The sequence below is a fragment of the Passer montanus genome, unplaced genomic scaffold (genome assembly GCF_014805655.1).
Source record: "Passer montanus isolate IOZ18808 unplaced genomic scaffold, ASM1480565v1 scaffold13, whole genome shotgun sequence".
Taxonomy (NCBI): Eukaryota; Metazoa; Chordata; class Aves; order Passeriformes; family Passeridae; genus Passer; species Passer montanus.
Window position 1 is genome coordinate 7,462,089 of NW_024359832.1, and position 17,890 is coordinate 7,479,978.

The window sequence follows — 17,890 nt, forward strand, 5'->3', positions numbered from 1 at the left end:
ATTTCTGTTGGTAGAAAAATTTTAGGCATGGGTATTTTTTCTCCATTGGGTTTCTAGAGTTGTTGTTATGGGGACCTTTGAAAACAAGAAGCAACATTTTAGGTTTCAAACCTGTTCCTCTAGTTCCCATGTTCTTTAACTTTCATCATTTAAGCTTTAAATATCAAAAGAAATTATGTGAAATAAGACTGCAAGTGCATAAGGAAAGAAAGTGAAGTATACAGTCAGATACAGCAGTTTACTCTGGGAAATTTTGTAACAAACTATTCTATTGAATTTAACTCCTAATAAAGTAGTGCTATAGAATACAATCAAAAGGATATACAATTTTTATTGACTGTATTTTATCAGAATGCTCACAAAAAGTGAAAACAACCTCAAAATCATTTTTCATGGCATAATTACTATAAACTTGATTATAAAGTATTTTTAAAGTATTTTGATAAGATATATAAGTACTAAGTTAGTTTTGAGTTTGATGCTAAAAACAGCTCTAACAATTCAATTAGTAATGGTGAGATTTGCAAATTAAACATTGGACAACACAAACTTGTAATAATTTTGTTACCTTTTCACTTTGTAATGAATGGTATTTAATTTCATTTTATATATATATATATATTTCATAATGTAAGTGGTGCTGTGTAAATTATTGTTGCTACTAATAAAGCAGGTAGGATTGAATTTATGTTTTGAAATAAATTATATTAATGAGTCTATTAAGGAATATAGTTTACATAAATGAAATAACCCTAAAGCAAGGATGATATCGGAATTACTTCTTTCTTCCTTAGGAACTCTGCAATTCAGGTCACAAGTCAGTATCTTAAGCAATTCATACCTGTTCATGGAACTTATTGGGCTGATGCAAAGATGCTGAGATTAATGGAAGATTTTCTTTAATGTGCTTTTAGGTGAACTTTGAATTTTCAACACATTTGTCTTGTGAAATATTGTGTATTTCTACTTGAAATATATTTACAAGTGTTCCATGTTGTGTGCTTCCAAGTACTCTTCTGTGTTAGAGAAGTTCTAAATTAATAGTTCAAACTAGATGTTACATTATGTTTTATATTCTGAAGTTAAAAATGTTGCTTACCTATTTTTGTAGTCTTCGTGTTCAAACTTGTCAATATTTTAAATTATTTGAGTGAGGAGAGAGGGCTTTTAAAATATTTCATTCATCTTTCTCATGTGTTATATTTCCCTTAGAAGTCCTTTTGTCTGCATATAAAAACACAGATGGTTAAATATCCGTATTTGGAATTATCTACTAAAAGGGAATTGAGCAAAAAAAAATCTTATATTGATTTATTTCCTTTTTCTTACTAATTATTTACATTTACACAATAAGAAAATTTATCTGAACTTCAAAGAGACTTTGTTAAATAGAATTCACTACAGATGTACTCATAACTGATGGCATTGATTGACTGATTGAGAAAAGAAACTAAGTATAAATTAATGTTACATAATTTAAGAAAAAATTACACCACAAGTGAAACTAAAAACTCTATGATTCATTTAACAAGACAGTCTCTCAAAGGAAGATGGTATGCGAAGCACACCTCGAGGCTTTTTTTGATCATACAGTCAGGAAAATAAAATGTTTTAGTATGGGAAGGTTAGTTTGGTAGTATGACAGATCATAGGATCCAAGGTTTTGGAAGGTTTTTTAGCATTCAGAATAAGCACAGATCGAATCTTCTACAAAATGCCTAGAAGTAATAAAAAGAGAATATTCATGTATCAATATCATTCCAGTTTTCATCAATATGAATGACTCAAAGGGCAGTGCTGATACATGAAGGAATGGATATAAGGTGGATATAACTGAAATTGAATATTAAAGTAATTTTTCTTATAATTCAGATAAAGTACTTTATCTCTAATCAGAGAAGTTAGATACTGCCACAGTGATACTGTAGCAAGAAAGATTCTTAATTGTTTCAGTATGAAAAAAAAATTATTATGTTATTATTTTTGCTAGCAAGATGTTGACTGTCTCACAAGGCCAGGATTTGGGATGGCTCTTTTAAACATCATCACCATAGATTTAGAAGGAAATTTTCAGGTGTCCAAGAAGATTTTTTTCTTAATCTTATTAAGATCTAAGAATAGTTGTATCCCTGGTATGGTACTCTGAAATACCTTACTGTTTTTCGACTAGTATGATTTTTGGAAATTCCTTAAAGAGCTAGTAATGGGTTCCTTTTCTGGGACACTGACATTGTACTAGAACTTTTCATGACACTCAATTTCTTTGTATAATAGTGTTGGAGATGAGAATAAGACAGATTCTGTGTTGAATTGTTGAAAGGCATTGTGCTGGACAGCAGATGGTGTGACACCTCTGTCAGACTCTCTTTTGCCAGTTGGACGTTATAAGTATTCCAACTCCACTTTACTTCATTTTTACCAATTTCCCAGACTGTTTGAAATCATTATCTTTCTTGATTTCACCTTTGATAAGTTTTAACATGAACCTTGATTTAATATATAATGTAGGAAAGTAGTGATATATTGCTAGGGCTTTCGCTTTCCTAAATATGCACCACAATGTCTTTCTTGACCTCTGGAACTTTCACTATTCAATAATTTCAACTGATATTATTTTCCTAGTTCACGAAATCTAGCATTTGGAAGATCTGGCAGTTTGTCCATTGCAAATGGAAATAAATTAAGACAATTTCTCTCTTGTTCTCTGCTTTTTGAGATGGCATACTTTTATGACTTCATAGATCTTATTTTTATATTACAGCTAATAAGGAGTCAGACGGTGATATTCAAGCTACTTTATTTAAAAGTACAATTTGCCTTTAGTAAATTTTTTAAGATTGTCTTGGTTTTATTTTTTTTTAGTATCTTTTTTTTACTATTCTTGATACTCCCTCTTTGAAGGTTTTTCTGTCTGTAGCTAACAAGAAGAATCACAGAATCACAGCATCATTTATTTTGTGAAAGATCTCTGACATCAAGTCCAACTTTTGACTGATCACCATTTTGGTAACTAAGTCCCACACCCAGTTTCTTGAGCACCTCTATGGATGTCAACTGCATCACCTTCCTGGGCAGTCCATTCCAGTATTTGACAAAACTTTCCATGAGGAAATTCCTCCTGATGTTTAACCTGAACCTCCCTGGGTGCAGCTTGAGGCTACATCTTCTTACCCTCTCACTTGCTGTCTGGGAGGAGGGGATGACTCCCACCTGGCTGCAGCCTCCTTTCACATAGTTATAGGGAGTGATCAGGTGTTCCCTGAGCCTCCTTCTCCCCACTAAACAACCCCAGATCCCTCAGCTGCTCCTCGTATGCTATTTTTGTTTTTTGTTTTTTATCTCCTTTTTCTGTTAGATATTTTTAATCAGAAATTTGTATGATCCTTCAAGACAGAACTGGTTCTACCTGACTGTTTAAGTTACATGACTATGAAAGTTATAAAAACGCAAGAAGGCTTTCAAAGTATCACATAACTTCTAGACACGTGATCTCTTAATGAAATTTTAAGGGTACAAAATGATGAAATTAAATATTGACTCAACTGCTCTGTAAGTTTTTAATTTTCAGACTATGACTGTGACTTCAAAATACAGTGGCAGTAGCAACAGATAGAATGCCTTTTCCTTTTGTGTAAAACAGTCTACATTGTATAAAAGTATTGTGTTAAAAAAAGAAGTACCAGAATCATCTTCTGTATTGAACTGTGCTGCCTGTCTATTTACACAGTGAAAAATAGACAATTGACACTAAGTACATCCATTCCATAACTATTTTTTTTTACTTTCAGAGGCATACACATTTGACCTGTACCCTTTTCATCTGATCATACAGAAAGGACATTTTTGTGAACCATTCTGGCAAATGAAGCTGACCTTAATCTTATCCTGGGTTTCTTTACCTTTAATATCCTATCCTTGTGACAGCCTTCTTCTGCTTCACATACCTTTTCAATTATGAAATGCAGAAAATTCAGCCAAATAACTTACATGCACAAAATGCACTGTGGTCATTGGTACTGAACAATGCTATATGGGAAAATATTGTCATTTTTTTAAATGTCTTGTACATCAAAATATTAAATGCTTAATGACTACAATTTCAATTCTGTTTTTTCCAAATAAAAATTACTGAGTTTCTGTATTGGTCTAAATCTATCTTGTTCTGATAGCAATGCCAGTTTTAATGAATCAACATGTTTTAATGTAAAAAATATGTGGTAAACAACCTCCACTCGTTTCTGCCTCTGGTTTATCTCATTATGTCTGTTGTCATATCTTTCTTTACTTTCTCCTAACCTGCATGTTCAGGATTTCTAATGTTTTTTTCATGTGTCAGAAATTTGGAAGGCAGCTTTTTAGTATCTTTGTGCAGTACCTGCAATAATGGGCCTTACAATATTTAGATTATTTAAGTATATCAGCAATAAAAAAAGAGTAGGTAAATGCCAACGTATATGACATAAAATAACCTAAAAGAGATTTCAGAGCCTAAAACAATTCAATGAACCAAAAACAGTCATCATATTTTTAAGGTATAATCTTGAAAAAGGCAATAAAATTTATCTTTCTTAACAGGGACAGGATGACTGCCAGCCTGAAAAATGAGCTTAACAGTAAGATAGCTATCATCCATTTTAACTTGTTTTTCTCATAAGGATAGATCAGCTGAAATCATCTGCTCGCCGCTGCAGTCACCTTCTGCAGACACTTCTGTACATAGTGCTAGATGTATAAAAAGATTCAGGTAGAATGTCTGCTTACACACTGAATTTTAGGAGACTGTTCTGTAAAAGTTGGATCAGATCTGAAGACCCTGTCTAGGTTTTGTAGATATTTGGACACTGTATGTTAACTTAGGATTAGAACATGGGAATGCACAATTTATGAACAGATACTGCTATTAAAAATCCTCCCGTCTAGGTTTATATGGCAAAGAGAAATACAGAAAGATACTGATGATGAGCTACTACATGTTTTATAAATTTATTAATAAATATTTCAGAATATGACAAAAGTATATTATTCCACTTTAAATAATACCTTACAAATCAGTCATTGCCAGCTGCGAGAAGTGATTTGTGAAAATAATGGCTTGCAAAGTAAAGAAAATTAACATACCTAAATCATTGGGTTAAGAAAGAGATTAGATGTTGGTTTTGTTAGTAATGTGCTTGCAGCAAATTGATTGCTAGTTATTTAGATAATTGTGGGAATTTTTGAAAATAGAAAAGGAATCACCAGTGCTGCTGTTCCAGGGATACTATGAATGGCACTTTATTTGGTCATAAGACGGATTCCTGCTGCTGTATCTCTGAAAATTCTTATGAGCATGGTAAAATTCTTACAAGCCATCTGTTTTTCTGCATTTTGGCCATTGCTCTCTGCTTCTAGTGCAGTTCAATTTTAAACAGTTACTTTGTCAATAGCAGTGCCATCAAGGTTGTAATTTTACTTATGTTTGGAGTATTCTCGGCTGATAATTGTAATGAAAAACATATGAAGCACATTATCCTCAATCATAAGGAAAATTACTTTTTGGTAATCAAAACAACAAAAAAACGATCTTTTTATGTGGTGAGAAAGGCAACAGCTCACAGTTAAATGGTTTTACCATATGAACATTTTCTTTATACTGAAAATGTATGTGTTGTGTTATTACACATAATGAGTAGCAACAATCTCACAACACATACTTTATGCTCTTGCTCAACTTTAAACTCCTTTCACATTACTTATGTTAGAAAATTACCTTCAAAAATGAACTTTTCATTCATAGTGTATGTGTTATTGTCTTTGCACAGATGCCTTACTTTTCTTTGTTGCTTCCTTGGACATTTTTTTCCTCAGTTGTCCTTTAGTTTATTCTTCTTTGCTTCATTGCTGAGGTGAATGCTGTCAAGTATTTTGTGTCTCACCATGTAAAAAAGAAAGAATAATACACTGGTGTCTTAGTACACTGCTTGTGTATTTGTTTACATGAATATGAGCATGGTTTTATTCTACCCTAAGAAGCCTCTTGATGACATTCAATGGCATAGAAAAAATAATCCAAAAGCAAAAAAAATTCCTAATAGCATCAGCCACACAGCTTTGAACTGGTTTTGGAAACCTCAGATGTCTTTCCCACATGGCCCCCTTTTTTTATAGAAATTTAGAGAAGACCATATATTAGCATGATTAATTGAAAAATCAGGGATAAATTGACAGCTCAGACTAAAAGTCAATATTTTTATAAACTGGAGATTAGTTCAAACTCTTCATTTAGAAAGTGAACAATGCTTAGAAATTCTAGGTGGCATTTGCTTCATTAATAATAATTGTATCTATCCCATCTTCCTCTTCTTGTGGCTAATGGGCTTTTATCACTGCCCAAGTGTCCCCATTGATACATGCTGTCAGCTAAATGAAGGCAAAACAGGACATAATGAAAGAATGCACATTTTACAGCTAGAAGAGAGGTTACTGAAGTTATGGGACAAATGTTTTTTGTCTAAAAATCTATATGGATAATTGTATCTCAAACTGAGGAGTACATCATTATGTCTCAGATCTACATGAAACAAGTTTTATTTCCACTTTTTTTATTTTTTTCTTAATTTTGTACACATGTATTTTAAACTACTGGCTAGAATGTCTATTACATTAGAATTTTACTGTTTCAGTCAAAAATTGGTTAATGCCAAACAAAGCATGGCTAATTCCTTATTTGGAGGTCATTTAGAAAGGAGAGAACAATGAAAATCTATTTAAGTTATCACTTAAATTATCATTATGAGAATATTTTTTGTATTTGTTACTTGTGTTACTTTTGTATTTGTTATTTGTGTTACTTTTGTATTTGTTATTTGCATTACTTTTTTGTTTATTATTTGCATTACTTTTTCTGTAACACATACTATCAGGCACAGATATGATTTCAAAACTCTGCAAAGTTAAAGGTATGATGTGAGAATATCTGGAAGGTTGACATGGTTTTACTGATGAGATAATGGTATGGCATAATTTCATTCAAGTGACTCTAAATGATGATGTAAAATAGCTCCCTCCCCAGTGAATACCTCTGCTTTGTCTAACTCAACAACTGCCCACCATACACCCCATTACTGGATTTCTAGTGTAGGCCCAGCTTGAGAGCTTCCATAAGGAAAACTTATCATTTCCATGGGAGATTTGCTTATCATAAAATTATGTAAAAGCTGAGAAATGGGTTATGTGGCATTATGAATTCTAAAACTGAAGGTGACTTAAATGTCCAATTTCACTGATTTAAATAAGATATCTATACCTATAAAAATTTTAAAGCACTTAGCATATTTTCCAGGTTCATCTTGTAGAACTGTGGACTAGAAAAAAATTTTGGTAAAACAGAAGTAACTGTGTTTTCTAGGGAGTTTTTTTGTGTAAGAAATTATGTATAAATTAAATACAGTAATTTTTTTTAAATCTGCATGGGCATAATCACATGAGTCTTTTTAAAGAGGCTAAAAGAAAATGTTTCATTCTTGAAATAGTTATGTTATCATTTTACTACAATAAAGTGAAATATATTAATCCTGGTTTTAGTTTAATAGTAATGGTAACAATTCAGTGATAGCATCTAAAGAAGTAATGAGTGTTAATCAAAGTAAATGATAGAGGAATTCTTAAATCCTTTTAAAAAGGATTTTAAGTGATTCTTAAAACACTGCAGTGCCTCTCAGAAATTAAATTGCTCAAAGTAATAACTCAAGTTTTTACAATCCATTGCACTCTGACTTTTTCTTCTCCATGGAGTCTGAGTTTCACTGAACTTCAGTTTGATTCCTGTCTTCTACTGAATTGTCAACATTTTTCCAAAAGTCATAATACTGTCTCATGTACAATAGAGTATCTGTTAGGAAAAAGAGAGCAAGACAGCAATAAACCAAGGTACTGAAGAGGTTCAATATTCATAAAGAATCACAGAAGATGACTTGCTTTGGTGGATTTGGACTGTCTAGAGGAATATGTGCTTATCCACAGTCATGCAACATGTACCATGAGAAGCAAGGACAAGTGGGTAAAGTCCCTGTGTTCTGGGGAGCAATGGTTGAAATATAAATGTGGGGAGGCCTGGCAGATTGATTACATCACACTCTGCAAACCTGCAAACTTGCAAAGGCAAGTGCTATTTGCTTATAATGGTGGAAACAACCGCTGGATGATTGGAGATGTGCCACATATACCTGTATGTCTATATATGTGCAAGTAGTTGAAAGGTAAAGGATCTGGCCATGACATAAATAGTAAAGTATAAGGAGAGGCTAATGTCCTCATTGCAGGAAGGGGCAGAGCTTATTTTACAAGGAGTTTAATTAATAGTTTGTGCCAAACCACCACAAATATTTACAAAGTTAAATTTAATCTAACAATAGTAATTTTAGTACCTTGTTATTTGATACAAATTGTCAAAATCATATTGGATGCTGTATGTAATTTTGTTTTTTCACCTTTAATCACAGATAGAAGTAAGAAATAAGGGGAAATAAAGTTAATTTTTTTAAACAAATATTTTTAATAGCTTTTTCTAAGTACTGTTGGTTCAGTTTTTCCTTAAAGTAATATTCCATTTTATACCTTGAATATTTTCTGTAAAAACCTGGTGCTCCTCCTTCATAGCAAGTTCCACTGAGTCTCAAAACTTTCAGCATCTTGTTCAGCACAAGGTAAAAGCTGAAGCAGAGTCTAGTGTAGCTGCTGTATGCGAGAGATAAAGAGATTATCTAAAAAAATGTAAGACCCAGCTTAGTTGATTGCTGAGTTTCATCTCATAAGTGTTTTGCTTCCCATTCTCCATCCCAAATAAGAACATATAAAGCTAATGGAAACATAAAAGTAGCTGAAAGATAAAGGAGAAGTGTGTTGAAAGTTTTAAGTGAATCTAATGCAAATGATGAAGCATGATTTTGTCAAACAAAATGCTGAAGCAAATGCATGTATCTCTAGTGAGTATCTCTAAGTCTGTGAGGATGAAGGCTTTGTTCTCATACTAAAGAAAGCTTATTCTTTTGAACTTAATATATTCTTCCTATTGAAATGACTGACTTTTGCAAGATTAATAAAATACTCCCCTAGTATGTTGGAATATAGATTGATAAAGAACTTGTATAAAAAATGCATTTTTTCACTGAAAATATTGAATATGGGATGTAAGGAAAATTCAATCTTATTTATCCAAGATAAAAATGAAATTGATTGTCTCAGTCAATATTTATAGGTAGTAACATGTCTTTTAACTCTTTCATGGTGTAAGGGGTTGTGTTTGTTTTCTTTTAAACATGGAATATTGTAAATATACTTTATTTTCTGCAAATTCACTTAGTGGCAAATTGTGCATCTTTTCAGTAAAATAGTCACTTCACTTTTTTCTTCAGATTTTTTAGACTCTAAGGGTGTTAGAGGTCTCAGGACTTAATTATTTGTTAAGTGATTAATGCAGCATTTAACTTCGAGGTGTCTCAACCCTAAAGCAGAATTCAGATTCTTACGGCAGAAATTGTATTCCTTGTAGTGTGTGAGTAGAGTGATTATTTAGCTCTTTGAACTATGAAGAACTAAACACCAGGAGCCCAAAAAAAAGAAGTCTGCCTGAAATTTCCAGCCCCTTTAAGTTTAGACAAACAATTTTCATCTAGATGAAATTATCTGGCCAGGGTGAAATAAATGTCCTGAAATTATCTTCTCAAAGTAGATGGGTCTATCTCTTATTTCAAACAGAGGAGAAAGTTCTCTCAGCCTTTGTAATGTGTTCAGTGATAGTGGTGGCAGTGAGACCATACTGTCTTTGATTCCTACATTAATTATATTAGTATGTGGAAACGTGAGCAAAATTGTTTGAATTATTTCAGCTTAGTAGGTATAAATGTACAGCAAATCTCTCATACTTTCAGATATGGATTTGAAGCATGCGTGAATAGGTTCAGAGAGTAGGACTTGTTTATACTGGAAAAGTGAAGGCTGAGGGGAAGTTTTCAATATATTTAAATACCTGATGGGGGGTAGTAAAGATATTCCAGTAAATTTTATAAAATTCCAATTAAAGAAAAAAATTACTGCTAGGGCAGTAAAGCACAGAAACAGATTTTTCAGGAAGGTTATGGAGTCTCCATCTTTGAAGGGGTTCAAAAGCCATTTGGATTTGGTGTTGAGTGACCAGCTCTACATGGTCCTGCTTGTGCAGGCCAGTTGGGCAAGGTGACCTACATAGGTGCCTACCTTAGCAATTCTGTGATTCTGTTACTCCATAATTAAATAAAACAGAGCACTGTGCTCAGTAAACACTCTCACTTTGGGCTTCCTCAGGAGTATTGGTGCTTACTTTGTTGTAAAGAAATAACAGCATGCTCTTTTAGCACGCCAACCTTGCAAAGCTACATTGATATAAAACAAAAATTGACTCCAAAACAGACCAGTCTCCATTCCCAGGACACTGAATACACAAAATAAATGCTTATGATTTCTCCAGAAAACGGCTAATGTTTCATCTAAATGATGATTTGATGTCTGATCCAAAACACAAAGATCAGAGCCTTGTAAATTTGCAAAATATCATGTTATGAGCATATTGAGAATTCTTGGCATTTGGGAAACAGAAAAAAATGTATGACTGGAAAAATTTGTCAGAGTGAATACCGTACTTTTGTTGTGTGTGGACAGAACTAAGGTTTGATCTTTCCTCTGAAATTATGAACTTGATTAGATCTATGAATTTTTAATTATCATTTCAATCAGACTTACCTGGAAAATTGCAGATGTTTGGATGTTTTTCATCCTAATATGGAACCTTTTTATTAAACACAAGATATAACAGTCTTACACATTCATAAGATGTATATAAATTTTTGTCTGAAAAATAAATCTGTATATTTTTGTCACTCCTCTCACTTTCATTTGGTTTGCATAGGTAAGTCTTGTGTAATCTTTTTTCACTAAGGAAGAAAAAAATAGCTCAGCATTATCATCATAGTTCATCCCACATGTTGTTAATTTTCCTTGCCAGATATGTTATCTTGGGTCAGATGGCCTAATTTGTTATTTCTGTTCTATAGGAACCAAAATAGTATCTAAATTGTGGTACATATCCTACCAGTGAAGTCATTAGAAAGAAAAAAACCCCAAAAACTAATGAAAGGTTTGTTAATATTTTTATTCTCTATACTTGGATTTTGTGTCTGTGTGTTTTAATAAAATTTCTTAAGAACTGATTTGCTTTTACTAATAGATTGTAACCCTAGATTCACAGAATGGTTGAGTTGGAAGGGATCTCTGGAGATTGTTTAGTCCAAATCTACTGCTCAGATCAAGGTCTGCTCATGTCTATGTCTGTTTGGGTTTTGAATATGTATGGGGATTGAGATTTTACAACCACTTTGAACAACCTCTTCCAAAATTTGACCGTGCTCATGGTAAAAACAGTGCTCTGTTTTGGTCAAAAATTTTGTCAAAATGGTAAAAAATTTGACCATTTCCTCTTGTTCTGTAGTAGAGCCACTGAGAAAACTCTGAGTCCATCTTTGCCTCCTTCCATTAATAAGATCTTCCTGTGTTTTCTCTTCTCTAGGTTAAACATTCCCAGCACTCACAGCCTCTCCTCATATGCCAGATTCTGTAGTTCCTTAATCATGGTACTTTGCTGAGCTTATTCTAGTAAATCCATGTCTCACTTTCTTGGGGACCCCATGTCTGGACCCAGTACTCCAAATGTGGCTCAGTAGAGATGAAGGGTCATCTTCTTTAAACTGCTGACAATGCTCTACCTAATGCATCCAGAATGCTTTTTGTCCTCTGCCACACCACACAGCTGGCTTATGTACAGCCTGTGGTCCTCTAGAATACCCAGGGCCTTTTTGTTCTACTTGCGTTGGGACCACAACACAAGCTGTACTTAACAGCATTGCTACTGAATATTTTTGTCACATCTGAAGCCTTCTACAACTCTGTGTTCTGATATTTTTACAAGAATTCTGAACTTTTCCCTAGAAACTGCATGTTACAACTAGGACTTCCATGTTAAACAAAAAATTTATTGGTGCGAGGATGCTATTATCATTAGAGGTGGGGATTTTTGAGAAATACATTGTTCAAGACTGTAACCATTTCTTAGCAAGATGACTTGGTGTTCTAGTTTTCCTGTAGGTTTAGTAACCTTTAATGAATTTCCCATCCACTAGTCTTGCTTTGAATACATCTGAAGTTTTATCATCCACAGTATGCTACGTGTGGATAGGATAAGCATAGAACTAGAAGCTGTATGAGTCACTTTACTTTTTGATTGTTTTTGTTTTGAATCTGCCATATTTCATACAAGATATCTTTTTAAACTGATGAGAAGGCAAATGAGTCAGGTTTTAACAGTTTATATTTTAGAGATGTTTCTCACTCTCTCCTAAAGCCCCAGTCATCTCTTTAGACTTAAGAATCCTACATTATTACTATTATTACTCAGCCTTCCCCTGTATGGAATATAAAACATGGTATGCAATATAAAGACATATAGTAGTATGAGTTTGAAAGAACTTTTTAAAGATCACCTATTCCAAGACCCTTGCCCTGAAGGGGCATCTTCAACTTGATCAGATTGCTCAGAGCATTATTCAAGTCCAGAATACATAAATAATACATTTAGGAAATCTTCATTCATGGCTTGTTTCTCCAAGAAACAGTGTTATTTTTGAGTTTTAAACCAAGTTCTTTGACATAAAAATGTCTGTTTCTTCTCAGTGAAGAATAACTATGTTCATTAGCACATATTTTCAAAATTGATTTGAAACAAGAATTATATCATATTACTTTGGTACATGTTAGTTTGTTAGTCCCGAGGAGGATTGGGTTTCCCTTTGTGGTAATTACTGAGGATTTGATGTATTTGCAGAGAATGTTAATGTAAACTGAGAAATGGGGTACATGATCTTCTGCAAAAAGATACAGATTCTGAGATATTTTTACTATGTTTCATAAGAGTTGTCACAAGATGTGAGGATTCATCTGAATTCTTGAGAACTGGATGGTATTTGAAAATGTATGTTGTTTCGTTGAATCTTATCAATAACTTTTTCCATTTTTATCCTTAATCTACCTCAGTGAAAATATCGCAAAAGTCCTTCAATGAGAAAGTTATTATCCATCTAGAACTTGACTTCTAAATACCAAATATAGATCTCTATTTTCATCACAAGAGAGAAAAATTACCTGAAACAGCCTTTGGTATACTTCCAGATGGCACAACCCCCTAGTATTTCTTCTGGCTTTTTTCAGTATATAGAGCATGTCTGAGCTTCATGCTCCAGGAAAAACAGGCTGTGTAATAGTTTAATTTAGGCTAGCATAATTTAGAGCACTGTCAAGTCCAAAATGAACACAGATTTTATTGGATTGAAAGGGCTGAAATCTTTGTCTTCATTAATGATGTGAGGCAACAAGTGGCCTCCAACCACCACCTCTCTCACCAGCCCATCTCAATTTGCAAACAACAGATCTAATATAGTCCCTCCCCTGGTGGGCTCACTCACCAGCTGTGACAAAAAGCTGTACACACTTTAAAAACTTCCTGGACTGCCTCTTTTCTGCTGTATGAAGTTCCCAGCAGATGTCTGGTAGGTTAGAGTCACCTACAAGAACAAGGGCTGGTGATCCTGAAACATTCTCCAGCTGTTTACAAAGTTGTGCTCTACTTCTTCCTGGTTGGTTGGATGATAACAGACTCCAAGGATGCCAGCCTTGTTGGCCTTCCCCTTAATTCTTACCCATAGGGACTCAACTTCATCATCATTAGTTTCAATACCCATGGCATCAAAAGCCTCCCTAATATAAAGGGTCATCCCTCCACCTCTTCTCCCTTTCCTGTCTCTTCTGAAGAGCTTGTAGCCATCCAGTGCAGCACTCCAGCTGTGTGGGTTGTCCCACCACGTTACCATGATGGTGACCACATCAGAGCTTGGCTGTTGCACCACGGCTTTGAGCTCTTGTTTGTTACCCATGTTGTGTGCTATAATGTACATGTACCTCAGCTGGGCTGCTGATTTCACCCCTAACTCAGGCTTACCACCCTTGGGCCTGATTCCAGAGAGTCCAGTTGCATACCCTTGTAGCTTACACAGGGTAACTGCTACAATTCTACTCTTTGAAACTGAAATATGACAAAAGATGTGCATTTAAGAGAACCTAGGACAAGGTATGGTGTTTTTTGTGTGCTAAGTCAATTAATTTATTTGGTTTTGTAGCATTGTGAAAGCCTTCAACACTAGTATGTGAAGAAAGTGAAATATGGGATATTAAGGTAATCAGAAATAAAGCATTTTTTATGTCATCAAAGACTAGTTGATGGTCCACTTTTGTAACAACTTTATGCTTTCTTCTTGTCAAGAAGAGCTATATGGTTCTTCCTAAAAACTGGTTTTGAACTTGAAAGTAAATTAATATGCCGTAATCATAGAATGATTAGAATAGGATATGCTGCTCCTTTTCATTCCTCCTGAGCATTACCTTTCCAGAACAGCTTTCACATATTTTGAAATATCAAGCATGAAGAAAAAAATATTCATCTTTGTTTTTGCCTTCCTGCCTGACCATACTACAGGAAACCTGCTAAGGTAGTTGAAAATACATCTTACATGGGCTCCCTAATGCATGAAGACATCTCTACATTCTTACTGTTGTTCAGAATCAGGCATAAAGATAGGTACAAAAACATGGGCAGAATGTTTAATTTGCACACACAAAAATACATTGCTTACTGTTACACTATTTTGTGACTCATTTACTCCCTTTTTGGGAGGAATATTAAAGGAAGACAGCAGCAGATCTTCCCAGTGTGGTTGAGGGCTGCCTGAAGATTGAAAGCCTAGAAATGTATTATAATTAATTAACTCTATGCTTGCTCCCAAAGCCCTAGGTCTATATATTTTTTTCTGTGTTTGGAAAATTACAAATGCAAAATTACTTTTTTTCCTTTTTTTTTTTCTTTTTTTTTTTTTAGCATTGTAGAAAAGGGTCCCTTTTCCCTTATTCTATTTCTCGATAGTTGTTGAAAGAAATGTGGCCAGACAGCTACTTTGTTCTGTGACTGAACAAATTGTGTCTGGAATGTAAATCAAATATAAAATATTCCTCTTCTAACCAACAAAATATTTAATAAAATTGTGTAACTGTGATAAAGGAAAGCTAGAAATTGAAACTGTTCTAAAGCATTAGATCATTATCCATAATGCAAAAGACGCATCTTAAATTTAGAAAGAGAATATATGGAGAAATAAGTCTTAGGAAAAAAGAGGGCAAGTATTGTAGGGCCATAAGGCTGTTCTATTTAAATTATTTATCCAATGAGAGTAAAAGAGAGACAGTACTTAACAGGAGAAGAAAAAAAAAATCAAAAAAGCCCAAGAATATCACAGTATTTTAAAAGCCAGATAAACTTAAGGTTTTATTTATATGTAATAGTACAAAAATGAATTTTGTCTTCACTGAAGATATTGGGTCCACCGCAAAGAATACTTTTCTGCCCATACCTGACTATTATTTAATACCTTTCAACTTATATGATTTTAGCTTCTTCATAGTAAAAGATATTACCATTTAATTTAAGTAAAATTGGTTTAAGAAATGAGCTGCCAGTTCAAAGTTGCTTATTCAAAGCAACTGAGCAAAAATGTCCTTTCCAAGAAAGGAAATGAAAGTGACTTTTTTCCCCCTAATACATATATGAGTCCACTATTTAACTGTTCCAGTAATACGAAGGGAAAATTGGACTTAGCTTCTCTCAGAGGAACAGCAGTCAGCAAAAGCCTCTTAGTCCTCTTAGCCTGAGGAATGTGTGTCTCTAACAGATTGCCAGAAAAGATTAACTGCTGCAGGTAGCACAGCTGCTGGTTCAAACAATTTTGATCTTTTTATATCTTGTGCTCATTCTGTTTCCACAAGGAATTGGTCGGCTTGTTATGGAGAGCCGCAGGTAGCACAGCTGCTGGTTCAAAAGATTCCAGTCCCCTTATATCTTCTGTGCATTGTTTCTGCATAGAACTGGCCCAGTTGTTTTGGAGAGCCCCAAGGAAACCACTTTACGAAATAGTTTGCTAACCTTTTCAAGGAGTGAAATATGGTCCTACTTTTTTTGTCTTTGTAGTGGAAAAGCTTGTTCATCAAAACCAGTATTTACAGTAGTTTCTTTGCATAGTTTTTCCTAGGAGAGTAAAAAGAGATACCATTCAAAAAGCCTAGTTTAAGAAAAAAAATAAGTGTAGATCCACCGTGCCTAACTGCTTCCCAGTATGTAAAGTCTGTGTGTTACATTTTAGGTTTTAAATACGATTTATGAAATCTTATGGTGGTGGAATGATGCATTTATCCTAACCAGCCATTTAGAAGGTAGATGACTAGAGTAAATTGTCATCTAGTGACAAGCCAAGAGAAACAGGCAGCTATGTAATCACCCCCCTTGAAAAAGATTGATAAATGGAATTAATTTACATTGTGACATGCCTATCTCCCTGATGCTGATGTTTTGCATATCTAAGTGAAAGGTCTTTTAAATAGCTAAAGTTACATGATATAAATCCCCCATTTGAGATTCAATCAAAGCCATGTTCTCAAAGCTGAGCTCTCTACTGAAAAGCCTAGGTGTTACTGAATGTTCTGTGGTTTGTATAAACATATATAATCTGTCGGTGCAGGAACAGCCATAATTTCTGTGCATGAAATACTGATATTGAATAAACTTGGCTATACGCTCAAGGTAATAAGACCACTGCTGGGTGATCTTGTCAGTTCAGTTTGATGACTTGTTGGCCACTTCTGGACCTTCTTCGGCTCTGCTGTGTCAAATTTGCTTTGACAAAAATGCCTGCATCATTCCTCAAGGTGTAGTTTAACTTTCCTCTTAAAAAAAATTAAAAATAAGGCAAAATACTGAGGAGAAGCTGGTGATGTAAATAGCTTTTAGTTTCTCAATAGTACACCAACATGTTGGACTAAGGATTTTTTTTACTACTTTACCTACATCCCCTCTAAATATAAGGCAGATTACTAAATGCTTTTATCAGGCATGCTCTCTTCCTTTGAAGAGATGCAGTTTTGAGAGGCTAAGAAAAATTAAAGATAATCAAGATGATTACCACATATTTTCTGACCAGCATAGATACCTAGATGTGTAAAAAATATATTGCTCTCCTCTGCACTATTATGAAATGTCAAAGGTATTCTGAAGTCTAGGTGTATAATTCTGAAATGAGGATTGCACTTTGAATTAGTACCATTTTGTACTACATATGTTCACTGACAGACTGAAAGAACATTTTACGTTTGTAGTACAAGAAAATCTTTGTGTGATGACTAAGGTTACATGATTTAGGAAGAAATTAAAAAGTTTTCAACCTCTATTTTCACTTAATTGTAAGATTTAGAATATTGTCTTCATGTCTTTGGTGAAGGGATGTATGGACTGAGAATTGAACAAAAGTATTTAGTCCAATATATGTGCTCAGCATCATTCCGTTCTTTTGCAAATCCCTGCTGAGATTTGGAGTTAAGAGTGCCAGAAGACCTACACAAGAATACTGTATTCATACTCCCTGTTATTGATACCAAAAGGTAAATCTGTCCGTCCTTGGATAAAACCTAGGAGACTGCATTAAGTCTGTGCTAGTTTTGGGTAGTGGAAGCCCATAAAAACAGGGAAGAAGAGAAGGTACTGCTGTGCTTGGCTCCTTTTTTTTTACAAGGTTCAATTTAGACTGAGGTGTCTCCTAGGATGTGTGTTACACTAAGCATTAGGAGAATGAAGCATCTCATTACTTGGTTAAGTTGGTCAATAAAATTGTTATAAATACAATTAGATTTTTTTCAGGAACTAGATTAGGGAAAACTCATTTCCAAGGACTGA